The sequence below is a fragment of the Dromaius novaehollandiae genome, chromosome 5 (assembly GCF_036370855.1).
Source record: "Dromaius novaehollandiae isolate bDroNov1 chromosome 5, bDroNov1.hap1, whole genome shotgun sequence".
NCBI lineage: Eukaryota > Metazoa > Chordata > Aves > Casuariiformes > Dromaiidae > Dromaius > Dromaius novaehollandiae.
Window position 1 is genome coordinate 24,118,629 of NC_088102.1, and position 14,893 is coordinate 24,133,521.

General features: G+C 38.2%; 1 long non-coding RNA gene across 1 annotated transcript; it reads left to right on the plus strand.

The window, feature by feature from the left end:
* Positions 1 to 2,046: 2,046 nt before the first annotated feature.
* On the plus strand, positions 2,047 to 13,995 carry LOC135328646 (uncharacterized). The gene is made up of 3 exons (XR_010389605.1): positions 2,047 to 2,158; positions 5,256 to 5,361; positions 13,863 to 13,995. It is a non-coding gene; the product is annotated as an uncharacterized LOC135328646 (long non-coding RNA).
* The last annotated feature ends 898 nt before the right edge of the window (positions 13,996 to 14,893 follow it).

Genomic DNA, 14,893 nt, shown 5'->3' on the forward strand with positions numbered 1-14,893 from the left:
ATTTGTTGGCAACAGCTGGGCTCAGAGCAAACCACACAAGGCTCAAATATTATGCCATAAAGAAAAAATACCTGAGTGCAAAGTAAGGCAATACCCTTTTGGGAACATAAACCACAAGAGCAGTGGTACCATTTCAAACAGAATTTTCATCTAATCTAGGATCCTCTCTCTAGAATGTTAAGAAGTATGAAAACTATGCAAACATAAGAGGTTTTTTCAGGGTGTTTTCCTAGCCTCTAGCAATTCTTCGTTCAGGGAGCTGCTGAACCTGTAGTCATAGATTTGTATTTAATAATAGCCTCAGGGTTTCTCTTTTCTTCCGTGAATTTGTGCTGGCACTTTTTGAATCTGTACCTGCTTCTCACATCCAGAAGATTCTTCAGCAAAGGGTTCTACTACAGTTTTACTACATGGAGTGTGGTTATAGACCCTCTTAGCTGGTTTGAATATGCCTCCTGCTAGTTTCAGCTGAAGATCTAATTCAAGTGACCTAATTCTTACTATAGTAAAAGCAAAGTTGTCTCCTGAAGACCTTTCTTTTATCGTAAAAATATGCTTTTCTAAAATGAATGCAGAAAAATAAAAATGCAGGTGGTTTTATTCTTTGTCAGTATTTGGTGTGGCTGCCTGACATGTTGAAGGTGCATCAGCAGCAAGGATCCCATCTGGATGGGGATCTTGTAGCAAGGAAGAAAGAGTCACTAGATCTGAGCAAGGCTGGACCCTTCTGGGCTTATTTTGCAGAACTTGGAAGAGAATGTGTGCACCAGATGTCCCATGACCTCTGATGGAGGCCCTGTCCCTTTACAATAGTCCCTCAAGACAACACCTCTTTGCCAGGAACTGGGGCTGTTCCACTGAACAAAATAAGATCAGCTAACAAAAGAAATGAAACTAGCTAATTTAGGAGCTGTAAGGGAGGGAGTGGACCTAAGACAACTGGGGCCTAGCTAAGCTGTTCTCTTCGAAGTGGAGGTTCTGGATGAAGTTGGGGATGGAGAATGTTCCCTGTTCCCTCTTAGGGCCTAAACTAATCAGGTACATAACTGTGACTGCGTAACTGTAACTTATTATCAAACAGTAAAAGATCGTTGTTTTCTATTGGATCCTTGTTTCATATAGGAATTTAAAGCCTATGCTGTCTTGTATTGGATCTCAACAGACTGCCGTAAAGCAGGAGGAGTTCTCTGTTGTAAGATACTGCCCTGTGCAAGCAAACCTACAATACATCCACAGTTTTGTTCAACCATCCATAAAATTTAGTCTGCAAAGTATCAGCCACTGCTGCATTCAACTGTGTTCTTAAATCAGCTCTGATCTCTGCCTACCCTGGAAGTGTTTCCTTCTTGCCTGACATGGAAAAGTCCAAGTTTTTTCAAACGTAGTAATTCTGGTGGAAGTCCATTGTTTTGTGCAATATAGGAGTGTTCTTCCCCAACAATTGCTATATGACCACCAGGGTTTTGGCCTACTGCTAGCAGTATCTGTGCTATAGGCAGTAGAGAGGGTGTTGCAGGGAGGGGCTGTTCTTCCCTGAAGTCAGTGCTGACAGCAGTGTCCTCCATGGTGCTAGAAGGACTGATGTGGGTGACGCAACAGGGGTTATTCTTCCATCTGAGTCAGTACTGAAACAACGTCCCAGCACAATGCGGGAAGCTATGCTGGGGATAAGATGTAAAAGCCTACTTTTCAGTGCTCCATTACTCTGTTTACTATTTGCTTGTCTTCTCTGTTGTGCATTTGATGAAGTTTTAATGATTATTTATTGTATTGGCTGCATGCCAAATACTGTGGATGCAACAAAAGTGGTTGATAAATAAAGTAATTACTATTATGTACAAGAAAAATTTTGTTAAAAATTGGCCTCTCATATAGTGAGTCACCTCAGCGAGTTAGTGCTTCTGCAAAATCTTTTACTGTTCACACTCACTGTTTCTGTAGCTTTTCTTCCTATATGCCAAAGCTATAATTAAATTTGCCCTCCTGCTTCTCATGTGGTAGGTAAGGAGTGATATCCACTTTTAACTTTTGGCTTAATTTCCAGGCATGTAAAGTTCCTTGGCCAAAGCAAAGCTGCAAGCTTGTGGCTAAACCAGGAAGAGTGCTGGTCCCAAGTCTCCTTCCTCTAACCGTAAGACTCTGCAATAATCTGCTTAAGGTATTTATGGATAAAGTTCTTTATCTGCACTAAAAGTGACATTAAACAATATAACAAGTTGCCTTTGTTAGTGGGCTAAGAAGACAGAAAAGTGCTTTTTTTCACCATAAAATATAGGGTATCGTTCTGCTGTTCAGTTTTGAATTTTTTTAAGAGAAATCGTAAGAAGCTTGTGTTATGTCTGCAGATTTTGCACTGCTAATTTTGAATCTATGTAACAGCAACTCGCAGGGGGGCACAGCCATACCAAGCAGAGAGGAGAATTAGATATCAGTTAGGAGAACAGGGAGTAAATCAACACAGGAAAACCTTGAAAGAAAATGCACAAGTCAGGGAAGGAAAAAAATACTTCAAAAGCCAGGAATCTCTGATTGGTCACAGCTGTCAGGAAGTATCAGTCCTGCTTCCAATCTTCTTCGCTATTTAAGGAAAGAAAAGAAATCCAAAGAATTTAATTTTAATTTTATAAAATAACACGCTGGGGAAGTTGAGCATGCCAGGTCCTACCCTGTATCTAATGTTTCACATAATTTGTCTGCTGCCCTGGCTGGAAGCTCCTATACATGCCTGTCATGTGAACTGCAGTTCCTCAAGGCTTTGGGATTATTCTGTTTTTGTGCCATAACACTCTGTTCTTGTTGCTTTAAACCAGATTAATGAATTGGAAGTTGGATTGATTTAGTACTTCAGGTACCAGCACAGAATTAATGATTGCAATAACTTTCCTAAATCCTATTGCCTTACTCTTCCTGTTATCTTCTGAAGAAAAGAGAACAGTAGGTTAAATTTCTGTATAGTTTTGTTTCATTGAGCTCTGGAAACTCAGATGCAAATAAGGGGAAGCAAAACTGGGTATAAATTATCCATCCCAATAAAGCCTCCAGGCAGTGCCAGAGCATGTACATTAGCTGCAAAGACGTGCAAAATGGTCTCTGTGCTTTGTTTGCCTTACAGCTAGGAAAATGTTTTCTCCCCTTTAACAAGAAAAAAATAAGGGAACAACCAGGGTCTGCCCAAGTAAAGACCAAATACCTTTCTTATCCTCCTTGGTGCTGCCTGGCATGAATGTAGTTGGGTGTCCCGCTACCCTGGAGGGAGTTCAGAGCGTAATCCAAAGTACAGCCTGGGAACAGGAAGCGGACCTGGGGACACAGAACGCTCCCACTACTATGCCAAAGCGTCACAGAGTGCTACTGTGTTTTCCATGCCTCCAGCTCAAAGAGAAAGTTCTGTTTCATCTGTTCTGGCAACTTCACAATTCCCCTTCTAAACCACTGAAAGTGCCCTGTAGCTGTGTCACATGAGATGCAAAGTACAAGAAAAACAGGCTGCAGTCAACTGCACAACCCCCCCCAAAACCAAACAAAGCTAAAGCGCTACAAATGGTTAAATCTGGTCCATTACATAGGAGCAGCAGATGAAATCAGTGATCAAGGAAGGAAAGCTGCTCTGAGAGTCAGAAGTGTGCCATTAAGGTAGATTTTAAGGAAGCTTATCTGTCTCCTGTTGGAGAGCTCTCCGTGCCTAAATTTACCCACAGTGGATGCAACGACAAGGAGGCACTAAGTTACTTCCTCTGGAAATGAAACCTGCTTTTCAAACCCTTTCCTGTCTTGACATTCACGCATGATAAGATGAAAAGGTAATACAGAGTTTAAAGTTCATTGTGGTGCAGACTGCTAAATTGGCTGTATCTATCAATGAGTCAGAATGCATTTTGAATTTTCAAGAATAGTACTATGGATATTAGAGTGTGAGTCTCAGGTTGCTGAGAGCCCAGTAGTGATATACTCTGAATCCTGGGTTAGGCATACAGATTTAGTACCTTTACTGAGCGGAAATCACACTAACTAAACAAACCTAAATAATCCTGTGGGTTTATGCAGAGCAGTGTCTCAGCTTCACATGTTTCAAACATTGGGTGTTCCTTTCCTTTAATACTAGTCTCCAAAGGTCTGCAGTTCAAAGGGGAAAAAAGCTGAGCGTTTTGTGCTTAAATAACACCGTGTACTGTTTATTCTATTAATGATGGTGATCCAGGCACTTGTGTCATTCTTTGTATCAGACTTTGACACTTGGATGTCTATCGTTGCATTGGCTGTTAGTTACAAGAGGCTGTTGCTTCAGTCATTGCTTGAAATACTGGAACACAGCCTGTGCCTCTTGGATGTTTTAAGTAGCTGGTTTATTTGTCTTTCCAAAGCAATTTATCTAAATAGGCCACACAATCAAATTACATGGGATTCTAAATACATTCCACTGCCCAGTCTGACATCTTAATTAGAACTTTTAAAAAATAATGATCACCTTTCAGCTCCTAAAATTTCACAAACCTTTCTTAAAAACTGGCCAGTGAATATCACTAACAGCCACCCAAAGCTAATTGTTTTTTAAAGTTGATCAGACTTTCCATTGGCACATGTCCTGGCAAAAAGAAAAAAAAAAACCTGCAAGGAGGGATACAATTTTTGCTGGTTCAAAAACACAGAAGCAGAGATTCACTGATAGTTCCAAATATGATCTTTATCTCGCATAAAATCTTTCTTCTCCACCTTTGTCTTTAAAGTAGTGTCTTACAAAAATATTTCTTTTCAAAGGTATTGTAACCTAATTGGATTGCACAATATTTTGAGTGATTTAAAATACCGTAATGATTGCATTGCCTTTCTCAAACTGCTTCCAGATGAGTTTTATTTCCACACGGACTGTGGAAGTGAAGCAATTCCTGTAAAGTGTCACTTTGACATTTTCTTTATTCATATATAATGCCCCTCATGCCCCTCAAAGTGGGGCACTATCATCTGTGAATGAATGAAAAATATTCCATATTACTGAGAAACAAGAGAGTTTGGAGTGTGAGAAAAACAAATAGTAATCAGAGCTAAGGGATGAGGATTTAACAAGATGCTACCTAGCATTGCTACCTTCCTTGCTTTTCTGTGGGTCATGAAAGTTAAAGAACCAAATATCCTTTAGACACCTTGAAAGTCTCTCAGATGTACAGCCAGCTGTATTTTACCATTTTTTAAAATACAAATCTCAGAATTTCAGTATGCTTGTCACAGTTTTGAATGTTTGTTTTAATCTTTTGTTCCAGCCGATATGTTTGAGGAACGAGTTACTGAATTTGAAACAAGATGGATGTTGTCTTTTAAAATAGTTGTATCTGACCACAAGCTTATACCAAAACTCAGTTGCTCAAGGTAAGGTCAGCACAATTTGCTAGAGATTAAAACTTGTTAAATATTAGTTCAGTTAGTAGAGCAGTTTAGGTGCATGAGAACAAGGCTCCTTTCAAAGGAAACTAAACTAGAAGTTCCACGCCAGCTGCATACCAAATACAGAACAGCCTCTAGCAGAGACACCATGACCAAGAACTGCACCTTCAGACAGCTTGAAACCACATTCATGACCACTCTCATTCTAGGCGACCGAAATGAATCTAGTCTGTTGTAAAATCCCCTGAAAAGCATATAGCTGAAATGTAGGAGCTTCAGAACCAACGGCTTTGATCTACAGCTCCTCTCCTATTGTGTCAAATTCCTTCCTAATGTAGACATAGCCTATGTAACCTTGGGAAGTTTCAAGTGCTCTGTGAGCAGTTCTTTATTTAAATTAGCTGACAATATTTACTTTTTCTTGAAAACCACTTTGTCCTTCACAGATACTAGGTACCATTGTTTGCAAACTATTTGAATGACAATAATGAGCATCAAAAGTTTGATGCTGTGTGTGTAAACAGCACAATATACATCAGTTACTATATTCTTTACCTACTTGTTGCAATTCTGTGGTCATACTTTTACTCCACTGAAGATTAATACTCAGTTTCTGTTATCACAACTAGAGATATGTCCTGTATTTTCCATTAAAGCTTCAGATTACTTTACAGCATGAGACAATGATGTCATTTGCTTAGTATCTTATGACAAATTAAACAATATACTCATTGAAGAAAAAGCAACAGTGCCATATATTTCTGAGATTTCTGCCTTGTAGTTTAGTGATCTGTACAGCAAAGTTAAGATACAGCTCCTTAAGCATAGCTGTCACTGGTTTTGACTGGATTATTTTCCCTTCCTGCCTTTCCCATAACTTACTCAGTACAGTTACCCTCATCTGCTTTCCTGTCTGTGTATGGAGAGGGTTGAGTGCTGCTGCCAAAACGAAGGGAATCTTCCATCCACAATCCAATGCTGTGAAGCCTAAGTCAAAGTTGACAACGGGACACGTGGATGGATGCAAGTCCAGCAAACAGGATAAAGCTATCAAGCACTGACAAATCTATACAGGAACTTTTATAAAACAGAATGGTAAGAATGGAGCAAGTCAGAGCTTTGGAAGTAGCAGAAGAGCAGGAGGGACATGATAGCAAAAGACTGGCTGAGGAGATGAATCAAGTAGAATTCATAAAATATATATAGAGAAAATTATGCTACATAAGAAAAGATGGAGAATATGGGAAAAGATGGAGGATAGGGTTGCCACTGTGGAAATTCAGTTTGGCCACAGAAGAACAATGGCAGCTCTGCATGCATAGGTCATCTTGAGCAGTAGATCCCACAGCTCTGCTATTTGCTGAAGAAATAACAGCCAGTTGGCAACTCTAGGAGACAAATTTAGAGATGGAAAAGATGATATCAGAGTGAGAATTCCTTGCTAATAACAGGAATGAATATGTGAGACAGCAGATAGGAAAAAATCTCACTTTGTCAACAATGGAAGAAGAGAGCAAAAGTATCAAAGCTAAGAAAAATGCTAGTGAAAACTGAGGTTGAATTACATCAAAGCTGCAGAGGAAAGAGAAGGAAGAGATCTCAGATACAATATCAGATACAATAAAAGATAGCATCATCATGGACAAAGGCCAAACAGAGCATACTGAAGAAAACAAGATGAATTAAAAGAGGAAGAAATATTGATTTTAATAGAAGGAAGAAAAAGAACAGTTAGATGCTTATTTGCCTTTTTAAGAGGCTGAAAGGACAAATAGGCTGAGACATAAAATAACACTGTGAACAGAATTTTGTCTGCAGGAGAGCAGGTAAGTGGTAATGTAAGTTTATGACTAAAAGGTTGAAAATAGGCTGCAGCCTGCACATGGACACTCTTGTGAGAAACAACCAAAGTTGTCCCTGGAAATGAAAACTGCATTCTTGTGTGAGTTGAAATCCTTTTTGTCGTGCTACTCTAACAAGCCAGCCTACTCCAGGTTTACTCTAAGTAAAAGAAAAAGACAACAGTTTGCTAGCCTGAATGACATGACTTTCAATTTATCAAGGATATATAGCGTGTTTTGAGATCTGTACTTCCACAGTAGGACTGCCTCCCAAGTAGGCTAATTTAAAGCTCATCTGTGTCTCCTTTGTGACTGTAGGATAGACTTGCCCATAGCTATTGAGTCGCTGGTTGAAAAAAAAGTGCAACTTTTATTAATTGAATTGTTCATCTTAAATGACACACATTAAAGAAAAATAAATGAGACTGTCAAAACTTCACTGACAATAGAAGCATACCAATGTGCACAGCCGAAAATCTGAAAGAGAAGAAAACAGAGTTCTTACAAGCATTAAGGATTTTTTTTTTAACATTTTCTTTGGGAATGCCAAATACCTTTGGTAGTTTGTCAGCTTAATCTAACCAAGCAGTGGATGCTTGCACAGGTATTGAACAAACACCATGCTGGAGAGATCTGTACATTACGTTCAGACACCAGTAAACACAAAGAGTTACCAAGCTGAGTAAATGTTAGTTTTCCAGCTGAGTGAACAAAACCTGATGTGCTTAACTCAGACTGATTAGGCAGTACTTGAGCTTGTACCTTTATGTAAGTTCTTTATTAAGGTAGTTCTGTTAGACGATATTTTGAATACTTACTACTTTGTTACCAAGATGCAGGAAGATAACCGAGATTTGAAAAGAAGGGAGACAAGTCTAACAAGTCTAGGTAAAAAACAGAATTTCTACTCTTCAGCAAAACTAGTTAGGAATAAGACATCACCTAACAACCCTCTGCAATCAAAAGATAAGACATCAGGGAATCAAAGTTCAATTTTTGACTGCCATATACAGACTGTGGGTGAAATCTTGTCCCAGTCAAGTACATTGCAAAATTTCCATTGATTTCAGGAAGGAAAATCAGCAAAGATTCTTCTTCTTTGTCCTGATTATATCCACTTTCTTTCCTTTGAGGAGGCCTTCATTCTCCAGTCTTTCAATTCTTTTAAGTCAGTAATAATGACATTGCTGACAATGCTCACATGCAGGACCTGGTACACTGGGCTCCATCTTCAGTCATATAGGCATGATTTTGGACATCCCACAACAGTAACATGAAATGCAAGTAATATGTCATCCTACAGGCTAGCAGGTATATCTGAATTACAAAAATTTCAGCTCTTCTCTAATTTCAGCCATCCTAAAACTTTATAATTGTTGAACTTGAAATTTTCTTCAATTCAGACATGTAAGAGTTCCAATTCTTGCAAGTTGCTCAATAATAATAATGATACTTACTATTTAATGTTTTTGTAAAAATACAGCCCTGTAAAAAACAAATTCCCAGCTCTAAGGAGCTTATATCTGCAGTGGACTGGATAATTCACTAAGATGAGTTACTCAGTTTGCAGAATTGCTTGTAATTGTCTTTAGATGGCTTCGTATTAAAGTAGCAGTACATTAACTTTTTATTTACAGATTGAAGTATTCTGAGTATTGTTATCAATTCTGTTTTATGTTTGTACTACACTACAAGTGGTAGGTTTTGTCTGTATTATGAACTGGTTTGTTCTGAGGAGAAATGTGAAAGTAGATGAAGAAATGGCTGAATATGGTTTAAATCAGAAACAGACATCTGAAAAGAGAAGTAATAAGCAAACCAGCCAGCCAGCTAAACAACCGAATGTGATTCCAGCTAAGTCTTTGGCACAGAAGTGCCATCACAGTGCCCCAAAGTGTCTGGGAAGTGAGTATGACATTCAGAGCCTGACAGATGGTGAGAGCATCCTACCTGTACTCGAACATGCTGTATCTTTGCTAGCTGATTACACCTGTTTTTTAATGGTCAGAATTGCACTTGAATCAAAAAAAATTTCAATCTTCTTAAAATTAAGACCAGCTAGATCAGTCTAGTATCTGGTAAATCTAGTTTTGCCAGTTCTGATGAGAAACAGAATAATGGTTTTGGTGCCAAAGCAGAACACCAGAATCTTCAGAGTGAAAACTGAAAGCCCCTTTCTGTGAAGCTGTGTTCTTCTCAGATCAGTCTTCAAATTATCTTGAAATATGGTGTTTCTGGTGGGGAAGAAGGAGAGGGATAGAAAGCGTGGAGTACTGAGATATTAACTCTCTCCCAGACACAGATTTTTAATGGAGGATTCTGCCAGTGCTATTTCTCGTGGACAACAAACCAGAGCTCCCTTGAGGCAAGTAACATTTAAGTGGTGTTCCAAGAAGTCTGGCTCCACAGACGTCAGTCAAATAAGCTATCCAATACATGTCTGCACTGAGCAATCCAATAGCTTTTCAGACTGATGGCTTTTGCATGAGGTGGGTAGTTTAAGGGACATACATTAGCCCTAGAACTGCATCTATACCCAGCCAATGTCAATTCAGTTTAACCCCACCCTTTGTTAGAAGTTGGAGGTTAAATAAATTAGTATGTTTCTAAAATGTGCCTGTCAAAATGAGTTTTTATTTTATAGGAATGTTATCTGAATATTGCAGAGAACTCATAAAGCCCCCTGCTTCCTCCTACAAATAACATACATTGCATGTATGAATGCTAGCTAGAGGGGAAGGGAGTAAGAAAGCTGAAGGACAGAGGTGGATGGGGTTATGGCTAACAGCTGGAAGACAGGCAAAGGAAAAAAGATTTTGGGGGTGTTGGAAGTAAAGGAGGAGAACAGGTCCACTTGACATTATTCTCTCTTGTAAGTAGCAGGAATTGGAAAGTCCTGCCTCTTTGAGGGGTAGATTTGATACTCTTTCTCTTGCCTTTCCATATGTCATCTGAGAGGGAGCGATCCTTGGACCTTTGAATGTGTCTGCCTCTTAACATGTGATCCAGGACTAGGATCTTCTCATTTATTGTCATGGAATTATCTGAGCTATTCTGTTTATCTTTGTGAGCCAAGAATGGCTCACAAAGCACTGATGGAGGGAATGGAAGCTAACTCCAAACTTAACCCCTATAAATGGTAAAATACAGAGTTAAGGCTTGCAAATGGGAAACTGTCTCAAAGAAGTTCTAGTGGTAGAGGCTGAAGACCTGTCCAGATGGCCCAAGGAGAGCAACAGCTGCAGGACATCATGAGATTGTCCAGGCTAAATCTGTCAAACAAAGCTCACCTACCGCATACTGAAGATTCAGGGCCTGGCCCAGTGTAGAGCCTGGATGGAGAGATCACACATATGTTCTCACTGTCGCTGTCTGTACATATGTGCACCTAGAATTTCAGTGAAAAATCAGTGTCTCTCCAACCTTTCCTTAATGCCAGTGATTTGACAAATCTTTCATATCCTACCTCCTTCCCCATCCCAGTTGTCCCTTTCCAAACTGAAGAGTCAAGAAGATCCTGCTCGTATGGATACTATATGGATCAGAACTGTTGTCCTCCTCTGAACTCATTCCTAGTATATCCTTTCTGAGATGGAGAGAACAATACCGCATCATCAATTTATATAGTAGCATAAAGACATTTTCTGTTTTGTTCTTTATTTCTTTTCTAATAATTCTTAATATTCTATCTGTTTTTTTTCACCATTGCTGAGCTTTAAGAAGACATTCTCTCAGAAGTATTGTAATGTCAAAATCTGTCCTGGATAGTAATAGCCAGTTCAGCTTACATCATTTTATATATGATGTTAGAATTGATCTTTTCTCCACCTGTGTCACTTACCTACATTGAATATCATCTCCCATTCCATTTTTCAATCCATACAAATTTTGAAGTCCTTCTGAAAGTCCTCTACAGTACTTGGGTGTTTTAATTAACAAATGTTTTAAATTCATTTTTTGACTTTTTCAGGTAATCTATGGATATATTGACTGGCATAGATCTCTGTGTAGCCTGGCAGGTGATCTCCATTCACAGGGAAATATTGGAAAAATCCTATTTGCTCATACCTCTGCTTTCTACCTTCCAGACTTCTTATTTCTCCATATAAGCATCTTCTGTGATGGCTACTTAATTTCCTTAAGAGCTTTTCATGTAGGACCTTGCTGAAAGTCTTTTCAAAATCCAAATAGACTCCAGTCAGATCTCCTTTCACTACATGCTTATTATTGCTTCAAAGTGCTCCAGCAAGTTTGAGAGTGATGACTTCCTTTACCAAAGCTGTGCTAATGTTTTCTCAGTATATTAGGTTTGTCGATGTGTCCATCAATTCTATTCTCTGTTACAAACCCTATCAACTTGTCCTTTACTGCTCCATGGTTCTCCAGATCTCTATTGGAAAGCTTTTTAACAGTTGGCATCAAATTCATCACCTTCCAGTCCTTAGGTGCCAAGATAGTATTAAGAGAAACGTTGCATGACAGTGTTAAGCTATTTTACCCTGAGGTTTTATAGAATGTTGTTTGTCCTGGTGATTTGTTTATTTGTTCCATAATATTTTCTATAGTCATTTAAATTTGAAACAGATATCTGAATTCACTGCGAAGATGGATTCCATTGTGGGAATTTTCCAAAGGTCTTCTACAGTAAACACATATGCAAAGTATTCATTTAACATCTTTGTTATGGTTTTATCTTTTTTGAGTGTTTTTTTAACACAGAAATTATCTATTGTCCCTAGATATTCTGACAGGCTTCCTGATTCTGATCTATTTGAAGAAGGATTAATTATTTCTTCAGTTTTTTGAAAGCTGTTTCCAAAGCTCAGTTCTGAAGCATGGTGTTTTTAAAATTAACCCATAAAAGTTAATGATCCTTTTTATTTTCTTCATTTGGACACCACTTCAGCTTTTTGAAGTTTCTGTTAACTTCTCTCTCACCCTCCTGTTTAGCCATGTTGGTACCTTTATATTCTCATAAGTCTTCCTAAATAGGTGGTATGCATTCACCATGTACCTCTTGTGGGGCATCTTTAAATAGACTCCATGCTATTTGCAAGGATGTAACCATCTTAGATGCTCTTTTTACTTTTTCTTGGAAGAAAAATTCTTGGTTTTATTTATTTATTTTTGAAGTCAAGTACAACTGTGTAGGGTTTTTTTGTTCTTTGTTTGTTTGTTTGTTTGTTTTGCTTTCATGGATATTGAATCTAAGAATATCAAGGTCCATGCTACAATTCTTGAATTGTAAGATTTCAAACCTGGTCCTAAGCACTACTGAGCACCAGATCAAGGGTTGAATCTGTCATGGGATCCCTAACTTCCTGCCCCATTATCCATTTGCTGATTGTATGTCAAAATAAAGGACCAATGTCATAGCCCAGTGTGATATCCATTCTATATACATGAAGCGTGTTGAAGTCTCCAGTTAGCCTTCGCAAACACTGATATCTCAGTAAGCATCACTGTCCAAGTCCGATGATCAGTAATACAGATCCAATGCTACATTTTCATACTTTCTGGTACTCAATTGGTAGGGATCCAGTGTTACTTCTTGATGTGCTTAGCTCTTCAATCTTACTGGACTTCAAGCTTCCTTTGGCATGTACTATTACTCTATTACAAACACAACCTACTGCTTTTTACTTGGTATTGGTATTGTTACTTGGTATTACTTGGTTACTTGGTTACTTGGTTTCTGATATATCTATTTTTCTAAGACCTTATTTAGGGATAAACATGCCTGTTTCTCTATTTGATTTTTCTAATTTCTAGAATTCATATAGAAGCTTGTGTACCACTGCTCTCATTCCTTTTTGCTTACTACTGAAGTGGCAGTCTTTTTCAACTGTTCTTTATCTTCTATTTGAGTAGTTCTATCTTCTGCCCTATCATCTACTTAAGAATGGAGAATTTCCTTGACTTTTCTCTTAGCAGGATGTGGGATGTATCCCCCCAAAACTGTGTTCTGCACTTGTGACTGTAAATAATGCAGAATGTGTTTGTACTGTGCTGTGCTGTGTTTGTACTATGAAAAAAATATCCAACAGGTGGACTTTGATGGCAACTGCAATTATTGTTGTATCTGTGATGAGACATGAGCTGGCAGATTTTCTCAGTCTGAAAGCCCACCAAATGATGTAAATTTTGTCAATATTATTGTATTCCACAGTTGCTTATTTTTATTTTTGTGCCATGAAAATGGGTAATGATCAGGAAAAATTTTCTCTACATTAAGTTGAGATGGGTCACAAGGAAAGCAACCAGCTTATCTTTTGTCACCTTTTGAGGTGACTCTCTGCAGTCACCTGATTGTTTTGTGGATCAATTCTTATTGTTGAGGCAGCAGCTGACTTTTTTACATCTTACAAAGAGCTGAACTAGCCTTTAACAGTTTATTACAGCGATGCCATTTCATGTTTATAGCAAGCATAAAATCATTACTTCATAACTACAGATACAGAAAAGGAAGACTTCCAACATTTCTTTAACTTCAAACAATTTCCTTGCTGAACATGAATTGAAAATCCATTCTAACCTCATTACTGATATCTAACATCAAACATAATTTAATTTGTAATGTTTGTGAATACTTTCCCGAGTATGTAGTTAATGAAAACTGGAGCAAAGATACATTTTCTTTTTAAGGGATCATCAGCCAAGAAGCCTTTTTGCCAGGAAAAGAGAGAATTTGACAGAGCTGTCATGAGTTGGAGGTTTTTAATTGGAACTCAGGAGAGCTGCTCAACAACTTGTGGCTGAGGAAAAAGAAATACCATAATTTTGGGTGAGCACTGAAATTTTCTTTTATCAGCATACCTTTGGAAGCTTGAGCACTTTGCTAGCTTTGCTATTAAAATCATTACTATGGATTGCTATTGAAATCAGGCCTACTTCTGAAGTTTACTAAGACAATGCTGAACAGGTGAAGAGGTTATATGTTAAGAAACAAGCATTTCTTTCCCATTATCAACAATTTTTATTTGTTAAAATATGCAAATAAGTTATATTTCATTTCTAGTACTTTTACATTTTTTTTAATTGTACTTTATCTCTTCATGAAAATCCCACCAAAAGTTCAAGGCACTGCTGCAACTTCCAGCTAGCTGTGGTTAGAGACATATTTCCTCTGTTTATATGTACTTTTCAACACAAAGCTGGGAACTAGAGCTGTTGTTGTGGCCAATGGCAATGCCTGAGCAAATTGTACTCAGAAACCCCAAGTTTGTGTCAGTAGAGCTACTGGCAAATTTGAGAATGATTACTGATTTTGTTCACTGTCGTACAGTCAGGAAGATAGGCTGAATGGGGCAATAAAATACAACTTTCTTTTTTTCATAAAGGTGATAGCTCTAAATCAAGATGGAGCGCTATTGGCAGAGTGCAGACATTTGTGGTTTTATATCCCATGCAGGACTTGCCTGAACTACCTCAGATGGTTTTGCAACCACAGTACAGTACAGTACAGTAAGCAGTAGTACAGCTTACCTTAAGATAGGAAAAAAATCAGATTGGTAACTGTAAAACAGGGAAACTGAAAAATCAGAGATTTCAGGAGATTAATATCAGTGTGGCAGTAACTGGATACATTTGTTTGTACTCCACAGAAGAGACTGGTGTCACAGGATTTGGTCACTAGTCATGTTATTTCTTAAGATGCAAGAGTTTGGAGATTAGTC